The following is a 13,241-nucleotide window of genomic DNA, read 5'->3' as shown; positions in this document are numbered from 1 at the left end:
CAGTTTCCAAAACGTTAACTTTGGCTGCAGTATATAGAGAAGGTGATAACCGTATTGCCATTCATCCAAAGCGACTAGATTGAACAGGGGACTAGAAACTTCATTTCTAGGCAATTAAATAAATGCTTCCGTTTTCTCACGCAGCTGGTCTTTTTTTCTTCGCAAAATTTGCACTTTAATAATCTCAACTAATCGAAGCTTAGGAGGGAACTACGGTATCAGAGGATTAGAAGATATTAACAACTCAAGGAACATTCACAATTCGCAGAAAAAGAGGCCTTCTTTAGCGAAGTTCCAAGTGATATGATTATCGAACAGTGCTTAACGAAGGCCACAATTTTTTCTAGGAGATTAACTCAACGTCAGACAGAATGTTAGCAAGATTAATCCTCCTTTCTCAAATACTGTTACGACAAAAGAAGTTCTATAGTCCTTTGAAGGAAACAGTTTATCATCTGAGCGGCACGTTGAGCTAATGCCACCTTCCTTGTGTGAAAATATCTAATCGCGAAAGAATGGCAATTCGAATGCGGTAAATATTCCAGTCTCATTCTTTTGTTGGGTATTAAAACCCACACGTAGATGGAAAAGTCTTTCTACACGCAATGGTGTGGACTAAAAATGGCATCTCAAATCTGCTTTATATACGTATATAAATTATGTTAAGCGCTATTTTCACCTTATAATTTATGGATATAAATTAAAATTAGACACGGAAAGTACCAAAAGACAAAAAAGAGCGTTCGGGAAATATCTGCAACGATCCAATTTAAATATGCCATTGAAGCCACGAAAATTGAATCACAGTTCTTGAGAAACCTGTAGATCCAAACTAGAGGGCTTCAAATGATGCAAGCAGATTTCGAAGGTGTAAAGGTAGTTGTATATGGACAAGAATAATGGAAGAAACTACAAACACGAAATCTGTAGCTGTTGATGGGTCTGATTCAGATCTTCTAAGAATCTTACTAGAAGACTTCATGAGCAGTTGATGATACCTTTAAGGGAACATACAAGCTGAACTGAAAAGAAATGCTAGCAAATTATTAAATTTAAAAAAAAAAATTAGCGTCTTTAAAAGATTGCTTTCACTTTTTCATTATGCAACAAGCTGTGACACGACCTCAGCTATACTCAGTAGTGCATAGTTGGCAGCCTTCAAGTACCTTCATAAAGAAGAAAAATTGTGCCAGTTAGTCAGAGTCTTTAAAAAACCAAAACTCAATCCTGACAAAATGGTCAAGATTACACATTTCTTATTGTTAGTATGGAGAAAAAAAGATGTCCTCCCTGGTATAATTCATATCAGGTATAACAAGGGAGTAGTTACAAAGCTTCGAAATTGCCACTTTTCCTCCTACTAACACGCAAGTGTGCAGCATTGAATTGGAAGTACCTCCATCTCCAGCTGTTAATGGTTTAATCCTGAACCCAAAGGAAAGAGGTAGGTGTGTGGTCCCTGCCGGATAACCTTATTCACGTGTAGATAAAAAGTGACTGCAAGATAGCATTGTGAACGTGCCACATAGTGTAAAGGAGCCGATATGAAGTATTCAAGGTTTAGTGCATTCTGCCAATGGAGTTCATGTAGAAATGGCAGATCTGAAGACAATCTGATATAGATGATAACGAACAACAGCTGTAAAAAACCAATATGTCATTCTCAACGGCTTATTTGTTGATCCAATCAGTTATGATTATTTTTTTGTGTTATCGTCTTCGCATTATAGACCTAACAAAATGGACATGAAGACGATCTTGATGAAACTTTAAATTAAGGTGTAAGAAAAAGGTCAAGACATGAAGGTGGTTTATTGTTCTGTTTACATATTTTGGAATCCTTTAACACAACTGGTTTGGCACCCGAAGAAAAAAGGAAACCGTAGCAGGACACACACAAGTCAAAGAGCAAAAACCAATTCATTTAGATATCACTTTCGCGCTCTAAAGTAACACTCAATTGTACGTTTATAAAAATTTCTATTGTTTGTTTGTTTATATGTTAAGATGTTCAACAGCAGATCATTGACTCCGAGGATTCTGCAGTCAGCAAGGACACAGAAAATTGTGTAACTGCCGTTTATTTTTCGACTCTCCTAAAAAGAAGTCAAATTTAACACTCTTAATAAAGAACGATGTTCCGAAATGTTGTACATGCAAAGACTCCATGTACACTTTTTTCCAAGAGGGGTCGTATGAATGAAACCTCTAAAACACTTCAATCCCAGTTGGTTTCAACTTATTTCCCTAGGTTTTATACGCTATAAAAACAATCAATGCTTACTTCTCAGCACCTTGATCCTTTGGGACAGTACCAAGCTGCTTTTTAGATAGAAGGCCACAAACCTTAACAATATTCCGTAACAGTTATATTACACTTATGGTCGTAAGCTTGTAAAGGACTCACATGCAGGTTATTGGCCGGAAAAAATAAGAGTTGATCCTTAGGTAATTATGTACGTGATTACCTTGTAAAACCAGACCCGCTTCTCTTGGTGTGTGGGACAAAGCCGGCCGATGAGTTTATAAAGCTGATGAACTGATAAACTGATGAGAACAAAAGTATTGTAGATCTTCTGTTATCGTAACAGTGTTTGAGAATGAAGGATTAATTTTTCTAACGTTGTGTCTGACGTTGAGTTAATCCCCGAGAAAATATGTTGCCCTTAATTAAGCACTGTTCGATAATCATATCACTTTGAACTTCGCTCAAGAAGGCCTCTAATCCTGCGAATTGTGAATGTTCCTTGAGTTTTTAAAATCTGTTACTCTGATGCCGTATTTGCCTACAGGGCTTCCATCTGTTGAGTATAGTGATGTGCAAATTTTTCATAGAAAAGATGACCAGCTGCGTGAGAAAACGGAAAGCTTTATTTAATTCCCTTCAAATGAAGGTTTTAGTACCCTGTTCAATCTAGTCCCTTTGGATGAATGGCAATACGATTATCACCTTCTCTGTATACTGCAGCCAAAGTATACCTTTTGGAAAATGTCACCGTCTTAATTTTGAGACTTCCTTAGATTTTTTTTTGTCATGCAGTTTCATTTTCTTGTAAATGTTGCATATTGATTTCTACATCCAGACGTTGTTTAATAAGATCGCGGATTCTAGATTTTGTCATATCCTCCGACGATTGTAAATGTTTTCTTAACCACATTTAGAGCTCCTCGAGCATAGTCTAGAACTGAGTTCTCAATGATCTTGAGTAAGCATGGTCATTGAGAATTTTCGCGAAAGTTGTCATAGTGTTCAGGATATACCAAAGTTCTTCTGTACCATTTCCTGACATAATGTATCCAATCGTGCCTTGAAATTACTTAACTGCAAACCTCCTAAAGGGGGTAATTTTTGGACCGATTAGAAATTTCTTCAGCTGAGGTACGATTTGAAGACCTTTCAAGTATAATGGCTGATCTAATGTCATTACGCATGTGCTTTTTTCACTTTTCTTGCAATTATTTACTGTATGCAGAAGTGTAGTATATATAATATTAGTACTTAATGTTGAAATATTAAAGAAATACATAGGGACTACACAGTTTATATCAAAAGTAAAGATGTGTCTCTCACCATTACACAATCAATGTGGCGAAACTTTCACAAGATGAATAGCTATTCAAAGGTTGTTTGAGAATAAGAAATTGATACGCGATACGCGAGTGAAGACTTGATTAAATCTTCCGAATAAGACAGCATTGACACACCAAGAACCTGAGTGTATAGCATTAGAGGGGAAGATACATCTGGATATACCGTGATATCATTCTAGAACTTGGATATGGAGAATTTTCACCAAGAGACTTCTGAAATTAGTGACTTTTTCTGCTCTGTGAAATGTGTCTCATTTATTTACTAATGAAAGCATACAGTGAGTTTATATGAAAAGCTTATTTGATTAGCCGAAAGTTTCGTTGCTTTCAGATGACGAGTGCTACTAAGTTGATAGCGAACACAGGACTGACTATACCGTAAATTTTTTCTACCTGACCGTGTAAGACAAGATCTCAAAAATTTAAAATCAATTATTTATTTGTGTATTCGATCAGATCACCGGTCTCAGACCCACAGTAAGGCTGCTTTGGAAATAGAATATAATTGGTTCTATAGCAAGTTTTAATGCATAGAATCGGAAAATATTATTAACGATAGACAGGAACCTAGTGAATCCTACACAACTCTGTATGTAAGCCCTAGTAAGCAGCAAGGACGCTAATTAAATGCATATTTTATAGCCTCGAGAGTTAACACACAGGACACTTTCTTTAAATAATATATCCGTAAAAACACAATTCTTTGGATTAAACAGTTACTATCAGACTAACAATCAACAACAAAGAGAGAGCGTTATGTGTGCTAATTAGAATTCATCAGCAGGAAGCACTCTAGAATAGTAATGTAGTTACGTATAAACGGGAAGTATAGCAATTACTTGATTATCATTGATAATTAATACTAATTTTTTTTTACATTTGGTATCCCAACATTTTTCAATACCAAGGGCCCATCTAAAACATACCGCTAATCGTTCCCAAAGCTATACGTCTGTCATAACCTTGTCGTATGAAGGGGAGAAGGAAATCCAAGTTTTTTTTAAGTGGTACGCCCTTGAATAATGTGAGTTAACTAGCTCTGATAGCACTACTGCTTCGTTTTAAGGACCTAGGTAAACAACGAAAGATACTGCGGCCTCCGATTCATTGTTGAATTTGTTTTCTAGCAATAAACAAATACGAATTAAAAAATACATGCTGATGTCCACTGCTACTCCTAAATTTCACAGCATTGTAAGAACATAAGTCGGCATAAGCCGTTTAGCCTTACTGGACAGATTGAAATGGACCCCTCGAATTATTGGCACGCCTGTTGCACTCTGACCCACTAATTAAAAATCTAAGATCCCCGTCCATCCTCATAATTATTTCTTTAATCACCGCATCACTTAGAGATCGATTTAATATCTAATTAATAAGTCTTTTTAGAAATTGTAGAATACAATTACAATGAAGTCAAGTAACATCTGTGCTAATTTTTTCATTTTAAAATGATTTCTGTCGTTGTGGATGCATATTTCAAAAAGGTTTACAAGTTGGGGAATGCCTATCCTATCGCAAGTGACCTATCAACCTGTTCATCATTTTAACGCGCTTTCTCTTTACTATACCTTATGAGCTCACCGTGATATTCATTCTTTCTCAGCTAAAGACTTCTCGTTTCGCACGTCACAGGGTTTAAACTCGAATATTTCGAATTTGCATGTCCTAAGGACAATATGTGCTGCCGTACCTTTCCCATTTTAACCCTCCCGCTCTCGTCGGTTGTACTGCATGCAAACACATTTCACACGTTCTAATGCAAGTATCATGTCGGATCTCGAAATCTACTGTTATTATCTTATTATCTAAATCTATCCTGATATCTATAATTAGTAACACCAATATTTATACAGAAAGCCACAGTAGCATCCTTGTAGATATGCCATAGGAAAGTAATTTTTAAACAGAATTTACGTTTATTATATTGTACGTTTATAACAATTGTTTATTATTTGAATGTTTATATGTTAAGATGTTCAATAGCATACGATCGACTCCGAGGATTCTGCCATCGGCAAGGAAACAGAATGGTGTAACTGACGTTAAGCTTTCGACTCTCCTACGAGAAAGTAAAGTTTAACACTCTTAATAAAGAACGATGTTTGGATATTCCATACATGCAAAAACTCCATGTAGATTTTTATCCAACACCCGGTCGTAAAGATTCATAGCTCCACTACACGCCCATCGCAATCAATTTCGACTTATTGCCCTAGGTTCTATACGACATAAGGATGATCAATGTTTACTGCTTAGCACCTCTTTCCTTTGCGACTGTACCAAGATACTTTTCAGACAGAAGCCCACGAAGCTTAACAATTTTCTGTAACAGTTATAGTAGACTTGTAAAGGATTCACATGCAGGTTATTGGCCGGAAAATCTAGAAGGAGATCCTTAGGTAAATAGGTGCGTAATTACCTTGTAGAATCATGCCCTCTTCTCTTAGCCAGTGAGACAAGTCCGGCCGATGAATTACTTTCTCTAGCGGTGTAAAACACTGATTCGCGATACAAACAAGTTATACAGGATTGCTGGAAAAGGTGTAGAACTTAGACATCAACAAAATTATCAGGTGACAAAATTTTTTATACACTTAGGGTACATTGGGAGATTTTCAGTCAAATACACCTGAAAGATATAAAACTTCTTAAGCTCACTTCCCACATCCTGGGCCACAACCCCTGAATTTCCCCCTTGGAAATAGTGCTCGAGAACATGCTCGTCTCCGTGGCCAAATTAAGTAATAGTGACTGCGATAAACTTCCGATTAGCCTAAACGTTAAACTTGCGTCTATAAAAATTTCGAGGCATTTCTCGAAACCTCGACTCACTTCATCGAGATGCTATATTGATGCTACGTATCTATCACACTAATCTTCAGGCTATAGAAACTTAAAATCTTTCTGACTCGCACGGTCATCTTGCACTACAGACTGCCATATCACACACTTTTATAAAGCTTATGGGAGGATTTGTAATTCGCGATGGTTTAAACTTTTTCTCACCGGTGAGCAAAGTTCAGGCAAGTTTCCTTTCTGTAGCAGATTAGTCCACCATCTGTTTCGACACCTTTCATATCTGAGACGGAATGATCAACAAGAAGAATTTCTGTATCTTATTTAATAAATTCAACAATACCTCATCTCGCTGACGTGAACAGAGCTTGTGTGTCCTGTCCATCCGAGTGCAACCGACAAGAGCGGGCGGGTTGAAATGGGAAAAGTACGGTTGCTCATATTGTCCTTAGGACTGGCAAATTCGAAATATTCGAGTTTGAACCCATTGACATGCGGAACAAGAAGTCTTTAGCTGAGAAAGAGATAATATGGAGGTGAGCTATAGTAAGATATAGTAAAGAGAAAGCACGTTAAAATGATGGACAACTTAATGGGTCACTTGCGACAGGACAAGCATCCCCGAGCTTGTGACCATTTTGTAATATGCATCCACTATGTCAGAAATCGAATTAAATTAGAATATTAGCAGAGATATCACGTGCCTGAAGTTGGCCCTTCACCTCTCCCAAATTACAACAAACATTGCACATCGTTAGTGCATCGTTAGTGCACGTTAATGCGTTCAGAACTAACGTTAGTGCTATCAGCGTTTACGAGATATTGAAGATTTTTTGTGGGGGCCAACTTCATATGAATTTAGCCCCCCCCCAACCATCTTTATGCAGACAGATTATCAAAAAACTTAGCGCATCGTTAGTGCACTTAAACACACTAAGCACTACCGTTAGTGCTATTATATTTTCGGAATTATTCAAGATTTTTAGTGCGGGGGCCAACTTCAGAAATATCAAATTCTATACAGATAGAGGTAGAAAGACAAGGTTATCGGCAATCGTTGGTGCACTTAAACACACTAAGCACTAACCTTGGTGCTAACATATTTTGGGATTTATTCAAGATTTTCGGGGGGGGGGGCAACTTCTGTAATATCAAATTCTTTACAAATAGAGATAAAAACATGGGGTTAACATCAATCGTTAAAGCATTGTTAGTGTACTTGAATGCAGTAAGCAGTAATTGCAGTTCTGACGTTGAGTCCTAACCAAAAATCGTGTATAAATACCAAAATATTGTAGAACTAGCATTAGTCTTTAGTACGTTTATGTGCACTAAAGATGCACTTACGATTGCCGTTAACGCTATGTTGCTATCTCTATTAGATATAATTTGATATTACTGAAATTGCCAACCCCACCGAAAATCTAGAATAAATTACTAAATATGGTATCGCTAACGATAGTGCTTAATACGTGTAAGTGCACTAAAATGCACTAACGATTGCCGTTAACTATGTTTCTACCTCTATTTGAATAGAATTTGACATTTCTGAAGTTTCCCCCCCAAAAAATCTTGAATAAATTCCAAAATATTGTAGCACTAACGTTGGTGCTTAGTGCGTTTAAGTACACTAACGATGCACAACGATTGTCGTTAGCTCTATGTTTCTACCACTATTTGAATTGAATTTGACATTTCTGAAGTTGGCCCCCCACCAAAAATCTTGAATAAATCCCAAAATATGGTAGCACTAACGTTAGTGCTTAGTGTGTTTAAGAGCACTAACGATGCCCTAACGATTGCCGCTAACCTCGGTTTTTACCTCTATTTGTATAGAATTTGATATTTCTGAGTTGTCCCCACCGAAAATCTTGAATAAATCATGATATATGATACCACTAACGTTAGTGCTTAGTGTGTTTAAGTGCACTAACGATGCACTAAGTTTTGTGAAAATCTTGAAGATATTGAACCTGAAATCTTCAATATCTCGTAAACGATGATAGCACTAACGTTAGTTCTGAGTACACTAACTTGTACTAACATGGCACTAACGATGTGCAATGTTTGGTGTAATTTGGGAGAGGTGAGGTAGCCAACTTCAGGCACGTAAAGATTTCTCTTGACTTTATTGAAATAGTATTTTACTAATACTCTACTCTTCTGCATACAGTAAATGTGTTCAAGAAAAGTAACCAAAGCACATGCGTTATGACATTAAATCAGCCATTATACTGGGAGGGTGTTCAAATCGTTCCTGCAGCATACATTATTTCAGCAAATGGTGTAGAAGATCTTTTGATTATCCTGTACAGTATGGCAACTTTACTGAAACTGTTAAATAGCCATGCCTACTCAAGATCATTGAGAACTCACTTTTAGATTTTGCTCCGGGACCTCTACATGTGGTTATGAAGACATTTACAACCCTCGGAGGAGATTACAAAATCTAGGATCTGCGATCTTATTTAACAACGTCTGGATGACGAAATCAATATACAACATTTACAAGATAATGAAACTGCATGACAAAAAACACCTAAGGAATTCTCAAAATTAAGACGGTGACATGTTCCGAAACGTTAACTTTGACTACAGTATATAGAGAACGTCATAATCGTATTGCCAATCATCCAAAGGGACTAGATTGAACAGGGGACTAGAAACTTCATTTGTAGGCAACTAAATTATTGCTTCTGTTTTCTCACGCAGCTGGTCAGTTTTTCTTTGCAATATTTTCCCTTTAATAATCTCAATTGGTGGAAGCTTAGGAGGCAACTACGGTATCAGAGGATTAGAAGATATTAACAATTCAAGGAACATTCACAATTCACAGAAAAAGTGGCCTTCTTGAGCGTAGTTCCAAGTGATATGATTATCGAACAGTGCTTAACGAAGGCCACAATTTTTCTGGGGGATTAGCTCAACGTCAGACAGAACGTTAGCACGATTAATCCTTCTTTCCCAAATACTGTTACAACAAAAGAAGTTCTATAGTCTTTTGAAGTACACAGTTTAACATCTGAGCGGCACGTTGAGCTAATGCCACCTTCCTTGTGTGAAATTATCTCAACGCGAAAGAATGGCAATTCGAATGCGGTAAATATTCCAGTCTCACCCTTTAATTGGTTTTTAAAACCCACACGTAGAAGGAAGAGTCTTTCTACACGCAATGGTGTGGACTAAAAATGGCATCTCAAATCTGCTTTATATACGTATATAAATTATGTTAAGCGCTATTTTCACCTTATATTTTATGGATGTAAATTACAATTAGACACGGAAAGTACCAAAAGACAAAAAAGAACTTTCGGGAAATATCTAAAACGATCCAATTTAAATCTGCCATTGAAGCCACGAAATTTGATCACACAGTTCTTGAGAAACCTGGAGAAGAAAACTAGAGGGCTTCAAATGATGCAAGCAGATTTCGAAGGACTAAAGGTAGCTGTATATGGACAAGAATAATGGAAGAAACTACAAACACGAAATCTGTAGCTGTTGATGGGTCTGATTCAGACATTCTAAGAATCTTACTAGAAGACTTCATTAGCAGTTGATGATACTTTTAAGGGCCCATACAAGCTGAACTGAAAAGAAATGCTACCAAATTATTATATTTTAAAAAAAATTAGCGTCATTAAAAGATTGCTTTCACTTTTTCATGATGCAACAAGCAGCGACACGACCTCAGCTATACTCAGTAGTGAATAGTTGGCAGCCTTCAAGTCCCTTCAAAAAGAAGAAAAATTGTGCAAGTTAAGCAGAGTCTTCAACCAACCAAAACTCAATCCTGACAAAATGGTCAAGATTACACATTTCTTATTGTTTGTATGGAGAAGGAAACATGTCCTCCCCGGTATAATCCATATCAGCTATAACAAGGGAGTATTTACAAAGCTTCAATATTGCCACTTTTCTCCCTACCAACAAGCAAGTGTGCAGCATTGAATTTGGAAGTACCTCCAACTCCAGCAGTAAATGGTCTAATCCTGAACCCAATCGAAAGAGGTAGGTGTGTGGTCCCTGCCGGATAATTTTATTCACGTGTAGATAAAAAGGGACTGCAAGATAGGATTGTGAAAGTGCCACATAGTGTAAAGGAGCCGATATGAAGTATTCAAGGTTTTGGAATCCTTTAACACAAACTGCTTTGCACCCGAAGAGGAGACGAAACCGTAGCCGGACACACACAAGTCAACGAGAAAAAAAAAACAATTCATTAAGATAACACTTTCACGCTCTAAAGCCACATTTAATTGTACGTTTATAAATATTTCTTTTTTTTGATTGTTTATATGTTAAGATGTTCTACAGCAGATGATTGACTCCCAGGATTCTCCAGTCTGCAAGGACACAGAAAATTGTGTAACTGCCGTTTAGTTTTAGACTCTCCTAAAAAGAAGTCAAGTTTAACACTCTTAATAAAGAACGATGTTCCGACATGCGATACATGCAAAGACTCCATGTATACTTTTTTCCAAGAGGGGTCGTATGAATGAAACCTCTTAAACGCGTCGATGGCAGTTGGTTTCAACTTATTTCCCTAGGTTTTATACGCTATAAAAACAAATCAATGCTTACTGCTCTGCACGTTGATCTTTTGCGACAGTACCATGCTGTTTTTTAGATAGAAGGCCACGAACCTTACAATATTCCGTAACAGTTATATTACACTTATGGTCGTAAGCTTGTAAAGGATTCACATGCAGGTTATTGGCCGAAAAAAATAAGAGTTGATCCTTAGGTAATTATGTACGTGATTACCTTGTAGAACCAGACCCGCTTCTCTTGGTGTGTGAGACATATCCGTCCGATGAATTTATAAAGCTGCTGAACTGATAAACTGATGAGAACAATAGTCTTGTAGAACTTCTGTTATCGTAACAGTATTTCAGAATGAAGGATTAATTTTGCTAACGTTGTGTCTGACGTTGAGTTAATCCCCGAGAAAATATGTTGCCCTTAATTAAGCACTTTTCGATAATCATATCACTTTGAACTTCGCTCAAGAAGGCCTCTATTCCTACGAATTGTGAATGTTTTTTGAATTTTTAAAATCAGTTACTCTGATGCCGTATTTGCCTTCATGGCTACCATCTGTTGAATATTGTGATGTGCAAATTTTTCATAGAAAAGATGACCAGCTGCGTGAGAAAACGGGAAGCTTTATTTAATTCCCTTCAAATGTAGGTTTTAGTCCCTGTTGTATCTAGTTCTTCGGGGTGAATTTATGACCTTCTCTATATACTGCAGCCAAAGTTAACGGTTCGGAAAATGTGACCGTATTAATTTTGAGATTCCCTAAAATGGTTTTTGTCATGCAGTTTCATTTTCTTGTAAATTTTGCATATTGATTTTGTCATCCACACATTCTTTAATAAGATCGCGGATTCTAGATTTTGTGTTCTCGTCCGAAGGTTGTAAATGTCTTCATAACCACATGTAGAGCTCCCCGAGCACAGTCTAGAAGTGAATTCTCAATGATCTTGAGTAGGCATGGTCATTCAGCATTTTCGCGAAAGTGGTCATAGTGTTCAGGATACACCAAAGTTCTATACCATTTCCTGATATAAAGTAAGAATTAGTTAACTGCAAACCTCCTAAAGGGGGTAATTTTTGGACCGATTAGAAATTTCTTCAGCTGAGGTACGATTTGAACACCTTTCAAGTATATGGCTGATCTAATGTCATAACGCATGTGCTTTTTTCGCTTTTCTTGGAATTATTTACTGTATGCAGAAGTATACTTATATATATATATATAGTATTAGTACTTAATGTTGAAATATAGAAGAAATACATAGGGACTACACAGTTTATATCAAAAGGAAAGATGTGTATCTCACCATTACACAATCGTTGTGGCGAAGATTTCACAAGATGAATAGCTATCCAAAGGTTGTTTGAGAATAGGACATCTAAACGCGAGTGAAGACTTGATTAAATCTTCCGAGTAAAACAGAATTGACACACCAAGAACATTAGTGTATAGCATTAGAGGGGAACAGAATGTCAGAATGACGAAATGGGATACGACGTTCTTATCAAGACAATGCTACCGTGATTTTATTCTAGAACTTGGATATGGACAATTTTCACCAACAATCGTTTGAAATTAATTACTTTTTTTGCTTTACGAAATGTATGTCGCTTAGTTACTAATCAAAGCATACAGTGAACTTATATGAAAAGCTTATTTGATTAGCCAACAGTTTGGTTGCTTTGTGAAGACCAGTGTTAATAAGGTGATAGCGAAGACAGGACTTACTATACTGTAAATATTTTCCACCTAACCGTGTAAGAGTAGATCTCAAAAGAACTTAAAAGTCGATTCTTTACTTGGCTCATCGATCAGATCACCGGTCTCAGCCCCAAAGTAAGGCTGCTTTGCAGGTTAGAATATAATTGGTTCTATAGCAAGTTTTACAGCAAAGAATCGGGATAATATTATTAATGATAGACCGGAACCTAGTGAATCCTGTACAACTCTGTATGTAAGCCCTAGTGAACAGCAAGGACGCTAATTAAATGTATATTTGATAGCCTCGAGTGTTAACACACTGGAGACTTTCTTTAAATAATATATCCGTAAGAACAAAATTCTTTGGATAAAACAGTCTCTATCACGCTAACGATCAAGAACCAGGCGAGAGCGTTATGGGTGCTAGGTAGATTTCTTCAGCAGGAAGCATTCTCAAAAAGTATTGTAGTTTCATATAAACGGGAAATATAGCAATTGCTTGATTATCATTGATTAGTAATTATTTTACATTTGGTATCCCAACATATTTCAATCCCAAGGGCCCACCTAAAACAAGCCGCTGTTCGTTCCCAAGGCTATACGTCTG

Source organism: Thermobia domestica, chromosome 11 (assembly GCF_964235325.1).
Source record: "Thermobia domestica chromosome 11, izTheDome1.hap1.1, whole genome shotgun sequence".
NCBI lineage: Eukaryota > Metazoa > Arthropoda > Insecta > Zygentoma > Lepismatidae > Thermobia > Thermobia domestica.
This window is presented reverse-complemented; position numbering follows the sequence as displayed.